Source organism: Tachysurus vachellii, chromosome 17 (assembly GCF_030014155.1).
Source record: "Tachysurus vachellii isolate PV-2020 chromosome 17, HZAU_Pvac_v1, whole genome shotgun sequence".
Classification (NCBI taxonomy): Eukaryota; Metazoa; Chordata; class Actinopteri; order Siluriformes; family Bagridae; genus Tachysurus; species Tachysurus vachellii.
Genome location: NC_083476.1, coordinates 16,990,168 through 17,004,144, shown reverse-complemented (window position 1 = coordinate 17,004,144; position 13,977 = coordinate 16,990,168).

Genomic DNA, 13,977 nt, shown 5'->3' with positions numbered 1-13,977 from the left:
ATAATCCTGGCTATGAATAATCTGCTGTTTCACACTTTACACTTTACATTAACAAACCATATTTGTGGTGTCAACAACCATGAGTGGATAAACACAGCATGAGACTGGGTTAAATAATGGCTCTTGTTGCTAATATACAAGGTGTAACATTCTAACACTACACTGCTGTTACACACAGTACACATTTAGTAGCACAGTCCCGGGTTAACACTACAAGCATGGTTTCACAACTCCTGGTAAAAGGTGGTGTTAACCAAGCTTTTCAAATTACAAGTATATATATTTTTATATATATTATTTTCTATATATTTATTTAGTAGGGTAATTTCTCTATTTCTCTACCCGATGTTAAATGCTGGATTTAGGAAGGTGATAATTTAGGGTTAAGAGCTGTCTGAAAAGCCCTAAATTGTTGTGGCTGTTATGAAAGCAAATTGTGCTTCCTGCCTAGTATTAATAAGCTGCTCTTAATAAAGCAGCCAGGGAGTGTAGATCAGCTACTGTAGTCACTGCTGTATATCTATCAACAACAATATGAGGGGGAACAGAGCGGAAGCAGTCTGTTTGCACTAGCAGATAGACACACTCCTGCAGCCGGTCCGGACAGCTTCAAATTACCCCACTTAAATACCCACATCCTTAAACGAGAACTGGAGCACACTGCAGCTTCAGACACATTCACAAGCCCTCATGACTGACCTTGCCAAACTAAAAGAATGCAACATTATACTAGACTTTGATCCATTCACTGTATATTTTTCTGTCACAGGTGCGTAAATGAAAAAAAAATGTAATCTATACTACACTGACATGGCCAAAATACATTTCAAAACAAGAAGTGAAGGGAATTAGCCTTAACGTGTTGCTTGGCAACTTTTCCGTCTGTCTTTTATTCCCAAGTCAGCACTGTTCTGGGAACAGCTCCAGCTCCGACTTCTCACCCCGTCGCACAGGTGACACTCTCTCCTAGTTCTGCAGTGAGCAATGCTGGACCACGAGTGAGAGAATTGTAAGAAAGTGGCAGAGAAACAAGAAAAAAATTGAGCAGATGTGAAAGAAAAGGTAAACAGGAAACAAGAGAGAGGGAGAGAGCAAGAAATTGAGGAATACTTCCAAAACAACACATGATAAAGGACACTAGGGAATATGAGCATTGTGTGGATAAGCTGGGCTTGGAAAATAGAAACATACAGCCATGTTGCTGTTTACACTGAAGAGCTGAAAGAGGTCATCCAAATAATTATCCTCAACTTAATTATGATATTTGTGACACATGATATTTATGTCCATATGCAAATAATTAAGATAACTATTAACAGCCATACATAAACAGTCAGTGGGTTCAAGAGTAACCCTGCCTGCTGTTATAGTCTTTCTTTAAAACACCTGATATAACTGATATAACTGCTAGTCATATGGCTTTAATGTGTATGTTTCAGAGCGGGGAAAATAAAAGAATGTGCATGTCAGGTTCAAGGTTGGGAAAAACAATGGTTGTGTTTACATGTAGCATAATAATCTGTTACTAATCATCAAAATTAAACAGGATTTTCTATCCGTCCCAACGGTTATTAACGTCATTTTATTCAGTCATTTAAAAACTTTTTCCTTTGATTTGAGCTTTGTCATCTATACAAAACGGTTAAGGTCTCTTCAGTATGTTGATGAACACTGTAAAAAATCTATTGTATATGTTTTACAACAAAATGCATTTTTAGAATTTTAGAGGATATCACTGTAAAAGATCGGGCAATATAGCAATCCATTGGGTTTCAGTAAAATACCAGAAAATGCGATGCATATTAAGATATCTAATATTTTATACAGGAGTAAGAAAGGAGTGAAAAGGGTTTGTTCTTTGAAATGAATATTAGTGACTAGTTTTTAGAGACTCTTTTATGAAAAAACAAACCTCTTTGGTGTAAGTTTATATGCTAGTAAAAACTTTACAGTTTAGTAAAGCACTGAAATGAACCTTTTAGTGGTGATACAGTGGTTTGTGGATGTAATTCAGCAGTAGAAGTGGCTGAATCAGTGCAAGCTAGTCGAGGGAAATGGTGGTTCAGTTGGAAAGGCTTAAAGCTACATATCAGAAGGTTGTGAGATCAAATCTCAGCATTGCCAGACTGCCTTGAGCAAGACCTACCTTAACCTTCAACTGCTCAAGTGTATCTCAATTGTGGGGTTCTTTTTGCACGAAAGTGTCATCTGACTGACTAAACGTAGACAGACTATCATAGTTAGTATCTGATCCTAAATTAAATTGATTAGGCTTATGCCAGTTTCTCTATGATATGTAGCTAAATGAAAAGGCAATGCCAGCAGACTGGCTTCCTTTGTTAAACTGACCCCAGTGTGACCTTTACAGGCAGACACCTGAAAAAAAAAACTAAACCAAACAAAACCAAACATTTGTGTTGTTCTGGTAAAATTTACTTAGGTTTTTTTAGAGTGCCTTTAAGGTAAAAGACACTTGAACTATTGTGTGAGCATGCTAAGCTTTACAAGAAAGCAGAAACAAATTCCCAGGATGCAATGTTATTCTTTTCTTTGCAAATCTCCCAGCCAGTGTCACGGCATGCAACAGACAACACTACAACAATAAAGCTCCTTTTTTACATCGTTCAAACCCATATTGTGAAGACGATTTGTTGCGCTGCAACATTTAAAGACTTAAGCGATATTGTCTTCTTAGAAAGCCGCAGAATTTCATTCTTCCTTCCGAGTGCAAAACGGAAAACGTTTTTTTTTGTACTTCAATGAACTATTCTTCTCGCTACAATATGACAAACATCCAGTTTTGCTGTTATGGGTTGGGACTTGAATGAGGCTGTATAAACAGCATGCTAGTCAAGCTTCTATTACATGTGTTTTCAGTGTTTATCAAGCTCTCTCCTTGTGAACGGACACTGCCCTGATCCCACACAAGGAAAAAATTCTTCGCCTGCGAGCACAAGAACAACCATTCATTCTGCTTTAAGCTGCTTCGTATTGAGACACACATCATTCCACACCTACGACATACCTGAGGAAGAAAACACTGGTTGGAGATGTGGATGGTGCGTGTGGGGAACATGGCTGGACACGTCGGTTAAACAGAGCAGCAGAATGTCAACGGGAGTGCCGGCAGCCCCTCTATCAGCACTTTGCCACTTCACACTCACACACACACACACACACACACACACACACACACACTCACACACACACTCACACACCTATAAAACACAGGCGCCTTGCCCCGGTGCCTTTTGTTCACCAGCATCTGTCATAGGCGCTACTGGTGTTCTCTGGACTCCTATCACATGCACACACAGGAGCTAAGCATGCATTCAACACCACACGTATGAAATGACACTTAAGATGCCATTTCTTGCAAAATCATACCCCTGAGACATCCTGTTTCATATGGGCAGTGATGACAGAAGCTAATTTAACAACACAGATGCATGCTCAGCTATACACAAACATCATTATTTTAATAGGTCACAGTTGTATATGTGTATAGTTGTGCAATGAGTTATGGTTTGCATTCCATGGCTTATAAATGGAAATAATGAAGACAAAATGTATGTGTATTTTACCAAAAATAAAGGAGAAAAATAAATCTGGGTAAATTTTATCTATTCCAACACAAAACAAAATACAAATTTAATAGAAAACGATTTAAAAAAATATTTTCCCCTAACCAATAAGGATGTGTGAGATTTCGCAGAGTTACAAACAAAAATGTTAAAATATTAAAAAGTATGAAAGAAGTTTTGTTTTTTATGATATTTTTGTATAGGCTTAAAAATACATACTTTTTTGTTCATAAATGCAAAATTAAAACACTTAAAATATATAGTGTTAAAATAAAGTATATAAAGTTAAAAAAGATATTTGCACTGATAGTATCTAAACAAAAAAGTATGAAAACATCAATGAAACCAAACTTTTTGTGCTCAGTTGTATTGCACAGAATTTCTACCATATTCATTGTTAACTACTTTTTGTTTGGCCAGTTTTTTAAACCTATTAATTGTAAATATTTAAATGTCACATTACTATCATATTATTAGACTTTAATTTCAAAAAATAATGTGAAATTTACACACAGAGACACAGTAAGACTTTGGAAGAAAAACAGCGCACTACTTGTTTATAACATTTCATAACACGAGCTTTGATGATGTGTCTTTCTGTATGGACTGATCGTATGTCTGTGGGTGGAAAGTGAGACAAGACAATTTTAAAGAATAAAAGTCTGAATTCTAAGCTGTATAATGCACACTAAGAGGTATGCCTAAACAGCAATGAAAACAATAATGTACTACTTAGTGGTAGTATTTAGTTTCGAATATGACCCAAGTATTTGAATTTCTGAAGCTATAATTATCTGCTTATGTTTCCACAATATTACAGAAGTAAAAAAAAAAAAGTTTATTGCATACTGAGGATGTGCGTTTTGGAAAACAAAATTATTCCAATTTTTCAAGGCATTCAAATAATATACAGTACCAAAATATTAAAGACTGTCCACTCATGCACATTTTTATGATACATATGGCCACTTGTATGTGTGTGTGTGTGTGTGTGCAGCCTAACACACAATCAGTGTGTGCAACCTTTAAATAACCCACTTTTACACTTTATTTTCCCTCCTCCTGAGGTGGTGGTCTGCTTATGACATTATTAACTATTATTATCTAAGTTAACCATCTCCTAACCGCACTGCCACAATTACTTCAAATCACTTTCTGCGCCGACTAAGCCATTGTTTTTCAACATGGAGGGAGTGGTTTCTCTTCAGAGTTTACACCTTGCAGCTATAATTAAAGTTTAATCAAACTCACATGTGGTTCTATTTGCCATTTACCTTTCAAAGCTCAGCCATTGAGACAAACTGCTGCATAACGTGACAAGAAGTAATTCAGTTTGTACAGAGATGTGGGAAAACTGACACATTTATTTGTTAGCAGTAAACCTTGTTAGCAGGTAGATATGACACACACCAGGACACTGAAAGGGTGAACCTACGGTATGACTTTTCTTTCTTTTTAATTTAGACATCTGGAAATAGTCAAGTGCTGACCAGTTTTGAGTTAATTCACAGCTCATAACCAGCAGGCAGTCATACACCTCTTTGCAAATGTTTCTGATCAGTGTATAATGTCAAAAACTTTAAGCGCCAGCTGTATAACTAGCTAAAAAACAGAGCAATAAATATACATACTGTACCAAGCAGACATCCCAAATGACTCACCACCACATGATATAAATATAGTAGAAAGATAAAAATTAAAATACAAACATTTCACGTCGGTGATGATATATATATATATATATATATATTCCCACATCAAGGATAAATGGCTAGCTTTTATTCTCTAGCTTTACAACAAATTAGAAAACAAATAAATACTGCATTCAATCTGAAACATTCATGTACTCAAATTTCGCACCATTTCCAACCCAACACCATCGACACAGCTCATGATTAATCGTGAGTTACTATTGCAGGACTGACAGGATGATGCCATAACATTAAAACCACTTACTGGTGGAGTGAATAACATTGATTATCCTGTTACAATGGCATATATCAAGGGGTGGGATATATTAGACAGGACGTTAACAGTTATTTCTCCAAACTGATGTCTTGGAAACAGGAAAAATATAAGCATGAGCATCTGAGTAACTTAAAAAGTGTCAAATTGAGATGGCTTGATGGCTCCGACCTCCAGTTTCTTCCCCCAGTCCAAAGACATAGCTTGAATTGTAGGCTGGTTGGCATTTCTAAATTGTTTGCAATGTATAAGTGTGTGTGCATTTGTGCCCTGCGATGAGTTGGCACCCTGTCCTTATATATGTTATATTGTATGTATTACATTTTTCTCCTGTACTCTATAGCTTTAGTGATTGTTTCTAAAGCTGTTTCTAAGCTATGCTAACTAAGGCTTAAGAACTAGGGACCCATATAAAAGATGTCAGTTATATATAACAGACTATAAAAAGTTAAAAAGGACTATAAAAACAGACTATACAAAGTTTTTCTCAACTTTGAGTGAAAATATGGATGGGTTCAACAATAACGTCTATCAAAAACCCAACAAAGCTGGTATTTCTGACATGTATGATACTAACAAACTTTAGAATCTAAATCACTTTAATAATTTAATAATTGGACCATAAGTAGAGTTGAGTTACTCATGTTAATCAGTTCGGAGTCGGTTGCAAAACGGTATTTATACTTCAAGCCTGTATGAAGATGTGATTTGATTCCATATGTTTGTATTGTATGTATTATTTATGTATGTATTTCCTTCTTAAACAGGAAGTTAGTAATGGGGTATTGACTTGATTGACTGACTTTACAACCAGTAGATATCATTAGAGATATGTCACATCCCACCTGAATCTAAACAAAAACTAAATACAGAGGACCACAAAGAAATTAATAGCAATTAATTAATAAAAAAAATAATTTATTAATTCAAAATTAATAAGTAAAATAAAAGTATTTTACTTATTCTTACTCAGGAAGAAGCTTTGGTAGTAAAACAAACATAAATGCAAAATTGGTTACTTGCTTAGAAAAAACTGAGGGAATAAAATTTTACAGCATTGGAAAGCATATTGGTACTGTAGAACACCTCAGAAAAATTAACCCGCTTTAAAACAAGGGACGATTGGATAAATGAATGGTATGTGTGTGGATATAGACAGCCAAAAGGACACTAATGAAACATGTTTGTTTCTATTATGCTAATATGCTAGGGATGTGGTAGCCTAGTGGTTAAGGTGTTCAAATACCAATTGGAAGGTTGTGAGTTTAAATCCCAGTTCCTCCAAGATGCCCTTGCTGGGCCCTTGAGCAAGGCACTTAAACCTCAGTTGTTCAGTTGTATAAAATGAGATAAAATATAAGTCACTCTGGATAACGGGGCCTGTCAAATGCAGTAAATGTAATGCTATTGTAGAGCAAGTCCCGCCTCAGAGGGTGGAACATATTTGGATCTATACAACATTTAATTGGATGTTACAAACTTTCAAACTATAAAATAAAGAACATCTCCAAACATCTGTCTTTTTCCAGTCATTGTGTCCATAATACAAAAAGGCTATAGGTCCATAATACTAAATGTATGCTCTAAAAGTCCAATTTTACTCTTAGAGTACCATTTTAAGACGTGTCAGGAGATGTAATAACTGTAATGATTTTTTTTTTAAAATATCTTATTAACCTAAGATTTGTCTGATAGGACACACAAAAAACAGTAAAAAGTTATATTAAGTTATATCAAGTTATATTATTGAGATGTAAGTTGTATAAATTGTGCTGATATTTGGCTCTTATGTAAATGTAGAACTATTAACTGATTATTAGCATTACTTGTGTCAGTGGTGTCATTACTGTTGTGAAATACCCTAAATATACAACAAAGTTTTTTTTTTCTTGTAAAGTGAACAGCCACTGATTTTGGTGTAATTATCAAAAAAAGCTTCCATTTATCTCCTAAAACAACAACATCTCTAGAGTGAATAATACAGAGAGTGTGTTTCAGGTTTCAATTTATGCACCAGTAAATTACAGGTTAGACATGTGCTATGCTTCCTACTGATATGTGGAAAGTGAGAGAGTGAAGGAGAGAGAGGACAGAAAGCAGAGCAACAGAGCCAGAGACAGAGAGATAGCAGGGGATGAGTGAGAGATGCAGAACACTGTGAGGACTGGTGATGGTGATGTTGTGTCGTGGATAGCGTTTGGGTCAGTAGTGGTCATAATGGTGTTACTGACGGTGTTACTTGTTTGTGGTGGTAATGATGGCAGTTGTCTGTCCTGAGGTGAAAAAGTTGGTCTGAGACAGGGTGAGAGTGCCGGTGAATGTGGTAATATGGTTAGAGTGGGTAGTTATATTTATGTAGTGTTTAAAGTACATAAATTATATTTATGTAGTGTTTAGTTAAGTAGTGTTTTATGATGTGGTGGTTGTGTTGGTGATCACATTAGTGGCTATGGTGTTGACTATTAGTTCAATTCAATTCAATTCAATTTTATTTGTAAACACTTTTAACAATGCACATTTCCTCAAAGCAGCTTTAAAGAACATACAAAAATATAGTATGGAATAGCACTGAAGATTAATATTATACAAAAGGTCAGTAATAATATTCAACATGTTTTTTTGCTTTTATTTACCAATAAACAAAATCCTGAGGTGACTGAGGTGACTCTGGTGAGGAAAAACTCCCTTAGATGGAAAAGTAAGAAACCTTGAGAGGACTCATCCTCATTTGGGTGATACCGAAGGGTGTGATTATAAACTGTTATAAACGCCGGAGAGTGTTATTATGAATAATGTCCTTTCTAGTGTTCTTTAATTTTAGCCTATGAAGGCATTGTGAGGTTAAGGGTCTGTGATGCTGGTATTGATTTTGTTCATCAGTCATGACGTTGGTGATCGGGTCATTCAAGTGATTTCAGTGGTATAAATATACTGTGGTAGTGAAGGTGGTAAATGTGTGTAGATGTCTCTTGGTCTGTGGTGGAAATGGTGTTCCTTGTGATCTTGTTGATACATAGGTCTACAGTGTAGGTCATAGAGTTAGTGATGGTGTGGGTAATAGTGATGAATATGTACTATATAGTATCATTGGTTATGTGATGAGTGGTGGAGGAAAAGTGGAAAAGTTATGTTAATGTTGTTATGACATTGGTGGCATTATGTTCGTCATGGGATCGATGGTCTGTGGAGGTGCTGATGGTGTAACAGATAGTACTGTTGGAGAGAGGTAGTGGTAATAATGTTGGCCATGGCACTGGTGGTCCGATGGTGTACAAAATAGCGTTATTGAACATGTATGGTCTGTAATTCATGGTATGATTTTAGCAATTTGCACTAGTGGCATTGATGTTAAGTGATAGTACTGTTATGATGTTATGATGTAATGATGTAACAATCTGTGGTGGTGTTGGTGTCTGGAGGGTCTGTGGAAGCAACCACAAAAAGACCCTCACATCTCTTAAAGCTCACAATCCTTGCCAGTCTGGCTGCTTCCTGTATACTATACAGCAGTGGGTAAGTGCAGTGCCGTCTTGATGAATAGTTGATAAGGACTTCCAGGCAAAAAGCAATGCATCTATTCAATCACCTACCATCCAGCTCCCACTCATCCTCATTCTCTCTTTATTTCACCTGAACTTCTATATTAAAAATTTAATTCTCCTCTTTTTTGTAGGCTTTAAAAACACCGCATCTAATGAGAAGACCGAGAGCCCATAGTAGTGGATGTAATGGATGAATGGATTGGGTTCAGCGAGCTGTAACTCAGAGAAGCGACAGCCAAATGGACATCCTCTCTGCACAGGCATATAAACTCACTATGTTGATTCTTCTCTAAGAATGAAACAGAGAGTCTAGAGATGAGGTTGGATTTAGCAAAGGAATGGTTGAGATGATAGTCAAGACAGCGTCCAAGACTGCAGTCAGATCCAAGACAACACAGCTGGATATGACCCAAGAACACTGTGGCCACAATAATTACTAATCCAAGACACAATCAATTCCAATAGGAGATATAACTCTCTCAGGAAGACAGATGGAACAAGATATTACAGCAAGGCAAAAAATAACAGTAAGAATAACAGGCAGTACACCAAATAGACACAACGGTCACAGAAAACAGTTAAGAATCTTCCTACAACAACTCTGTTGCAGCAGGATTAAAGCGTGGTGGGTTGTACTAGAGTGATTAGCATAGTAATTTTATAGGGGTGAATTAGAATTCTCCATCCACTTCGTTTCCTTTGGAGTTTGTTCAGTCAGCTAGAAGGAAACAGGAAACATGGATAGCACGAGTAAACAGGAAAGACTAACATGAAATTCTGCTCCTGAAAACCACCTCCTCAGCCCTTCGGCAAAACATTTGCATGGCGTGTCAGTTTACTTCAATTGCCAGGCTCACATAACTAATATTTGCTAAAGTATTCCAATTTTACATAAGACAGTCATGCTAACAAGGATTAAGTACAATATGCAACAGATCTGAACTGTTAAAACAAGAAAACTTAAATTCTGCCCCACATCAAGTGGGAAATAGTAAAAGTGACCCTTGCTGTTTAGTTCTTTGCTATCACTCATTAAGGTAGTTAAACTAGCCCCAAGGGCCATTCAGTTTGTCACAGAAATGTCGTCATAAAATAAAAATGTGCGTGCTACATTGCAATTTTCCCTGTAGCGGGATTTCTAAACATGCTCCATCTGTGGAGTATGAAAGTTTAAACTTCAGCAATGTGCCTTATTACATGTGGTTTGAATGGATTAGACTGAAAGTAAATCCATTTGATGAAAGTTACACTGTCACTCGATTCCAACACGACTCACACGCACTTTCTTTTTTGGAACGGTTTGGACCTGGTCAAAATCCTGTTCATATACTGCCTCAGTGTGGTCACTGTGCTGCATTCCTCTATTGTCTCAAACAGCCAGAAAAAGAAATACATAAAGAATAAAGAATAAAACAGAATACAAATTCATTACAATACTGAAATATATTTTTTAAAAAGGCATATAACATTAGAATGAACAGAACAGCATGAATTGTTCGCAATGAGTTGCAACTAGATGACTATTTATTAAAGTAGAATATTTTATAAATAGTTTGAGTATTTAGAAAGAAAAAAGGAAATTTGAAGAGCATTTGTGTCTAACTTCTGTTTTCATCTCAAGTCAACAAAACTCTCCAGTCAAGTGCATGCCAGTAGACACAATTGTACACAATTAAGCAGTTTCATTGATTTCATTGATTTTTTTTTAAAGAAACGATTTCATGACAGGGAATAAGAATGTACCTCAAGCAGGTACTGTGAATGCGCTCACATGTGAACACTCCACCATAGTTACTGCGGAAAATTTACAGCTTGTCAATTACAGGGCATTATACAGGCTTGCCTGAGTGTAGCTTCTAATCCCTTATAACCCCTACATAGCTGCTCCACTCCCCACAGTCCTGACCACAAAAACTCCTCTTCAGATTTATAACTCTGACAGACAAGCGCTTTCCTGTGGTTGTAATTCAACAAGGTCGTTTCCAATAGATGCTCAAAAATGGCTCCTTTCTGAGTTTTGGCTAAACCGATAGACCAGTTTGAGCGTCATTGAGAGAAATAGATTTTGGACTTGTCATTAGCGCCACTATCATTTGTCTTTTGATTTGAGTGATTAATGATGGACAGCTGTGTACCATTACAAACCTGTACTGGCTAGTAAACAGGATTGGAAATGACTTTTTTATTTATACTCTGCTACTATCAGTAAGTGTTCTTTTACCATATGTCTATGTTATTTGAGTATTATTGAAAATGAATAATTGTACTTATGCAGATTTATATTTCAGATTAAAAACCCATTTTACTCCTTTCATGACTGTATGCTATAAATCAATTGAATAGACTCATATTAGCATCCAATCATTTCAATTTAGCATCCAATCGAGTTCGTAAACCTAGAAAAACTATACAGAAGCATGCCAGTTTTACATCTGCAGTGATGCTATTAAAGGTAATTATAGTTATATAGTGTTATAGTTATTGCTGTGTGTTTAAATACGGATAAGCCATGAAACTGCAGTGTTGAGCATGAGGATGAGCATCCTAGCCCTAGCAAAAATCTCCACAAAGTGCAGTTTGCTTATGTTATCTGGCTATATCTAAGTTGGCTAGGTAATGGTACCCTTGATTTCAGTAACATAATTAACCAGGCAGCAAGTCAAATTCTAAATAGTAAACACTGCAAATTCTATATGGTAACATTGGTAAGTTTTTCAGGCAAAAATGCATAGGCACAACATCTTTATAACAGCTTTAGATAAGTAATACATGTATTTAACATTAAAAAAAAAAACCATAGGTTTTTTAAACCCGAGTAGGAACTATTTGACATTCATTTGTACACATTTTTTGTCTTATAAGTTTTGACACAGCATTTATGCTGCTACTTTAAGTACCATTGTAAAGTACTTTGTAGTAGAAACACGTCTGCTTAGAACCACTAATTCTAATATATGGTTGTTGCTGATTGGCTAAAACGCACTTTAGCCTGAGTGACCACAGAAAATAAAGAGCTTTTTTACAACAATGGGAACTATTTCCTAATTAGCCAAACAGCCATCAAAAAGAGGAGACATAGTGCTAGTCAATGGCAGCCATCTTTTGTTTTTAAAATCGGCACTCAAAATTCAATCATGTCTTTTCAAACATCCGGATTCAGCTCTCCCATGTCAGTCAATGAAGCCCCACTATATTAAATGATATCACTATGTAGATAATTCCCACACTGCAGAATGAAGATCATCAACTTTGTTTCCAATAAACTACAATAGAGTGCCTGGACTACCAGGGGCTGCAGTGCACCAGATCTTTTGGCTTTTGCGTAATTTAATGCTATTGTTTAGATTATTTTCAGGAAGTCCCTAGTCATCGGTGATCCAGTCAGCTGATTTCCATTTCCCATTGTGTAGCTTCATTATGGAGGTGAGAAATGTTTCTAACTGTTGTAGCAGTCACCATGATTCATAGATTTGGAGTAGCATTAGATTGTGTGCTATTATGCTCTGCTGCTTGCTTAAACGGAAACATTACTGTCTTTTAAAGGCGCAATAACACACCATGTCAGATGGAATTCCGTTCGGAAATAAAGCGTGCAATTAATAACAGTGCCCATTATCTGTGTGTGGTGTTAGGATAATGTAAGATGGCTCCATTCCAGCTCAGTGGGGGTAATCCGAGAGGTCACTGTTGACCGCTGAGGTCTTCGGAGTGTGGGCTGGGATGGTTTTAAAACAGCACTCAGCCAGATCACATGCGAGAAACGCTGACTATAAAATCAATGGTCACATTTCAAACATGACACGGTGTTCAAAGCTAAAAACATTAGTGAACGTGTGACTTGTTTCGAGCAGATATACTACTCATTTAAGTCTGGTGGCAAAGGACCTTCTACATCATGAAACAATTTACTGCCACTGCTAAAAAAAAACTGTAAATGCTGGATTAAAACCAACCACTTTTAATCCAAGTAAAACCTTTGTGTGCAGACAAACCCATGGCTCCTGGTGTTACCGCTTTTTTCTTCATTAGCTAATGCTGTGTGATAAAAGAGTCCTTTTTGGAATAAAGAAGGTCAGGGATAGTTAGGTCGTTAAAGTGGCTGTTAGGCTAAGGACTGAGTCAGCAACATTCAAACAGGGAGCAGGATTTTTCATTCCAATAAATATTGTATCACCTGGCTCGGACTAGATCTCACTAGGAGAGTAAAGATACATCGAATTCAAATGCATATACAGTATAAGGCGATATGGATAAGAATCAATGAATGTGTGTGTTAGGTTTCCATTTTCAAGTAATGAAACAAAAGCAGCACATTAAAATGTAACAAAATGAAACATTGCATGCAAGGGAGGGGCCTTTAAAGCATTTTTCTTCAAATTCTGCTGTTTGCTAGTTGTGCTGCTAGTCACACAGATCTCTAGCCATGTTTTTGAGTCATGCATTCCTCATTACTGAGTAGTCTCTGAACTTCCCATTTGCTAGACTGATTTTTTCAGCTTGGAATACATCAGTGAGGAATGGCTTCTTGATTGCAGCAGAGAGACACAAGTATGTGAGTGTATGTGTATGTGGGTGTATATGTGCATTTCTTTGTATTTTTTTCCAAGGTCTACTGATCTACACAGTAGGGTTAGGTCACTGACTGTCAGCGTCGTAACTGTAGAGGAAGCTGCTGGTTGCTTACACAAGACCTTAAAGATTTTTTATTTTTCTTCCTTGCCGCCTATCAAAGCTGTTGCTGCTTCCTAAGCAAATATGCTAGCATGCTAGTGTACTGTTCATGTAGCATGAATAGGAGAAGCCTTTCCTAATTGGCGGTAAATAGAAAGCTACTTCTTTATTATGCTGTCTGATGAATGTAAAATAAGATAAAGACGTATTATATA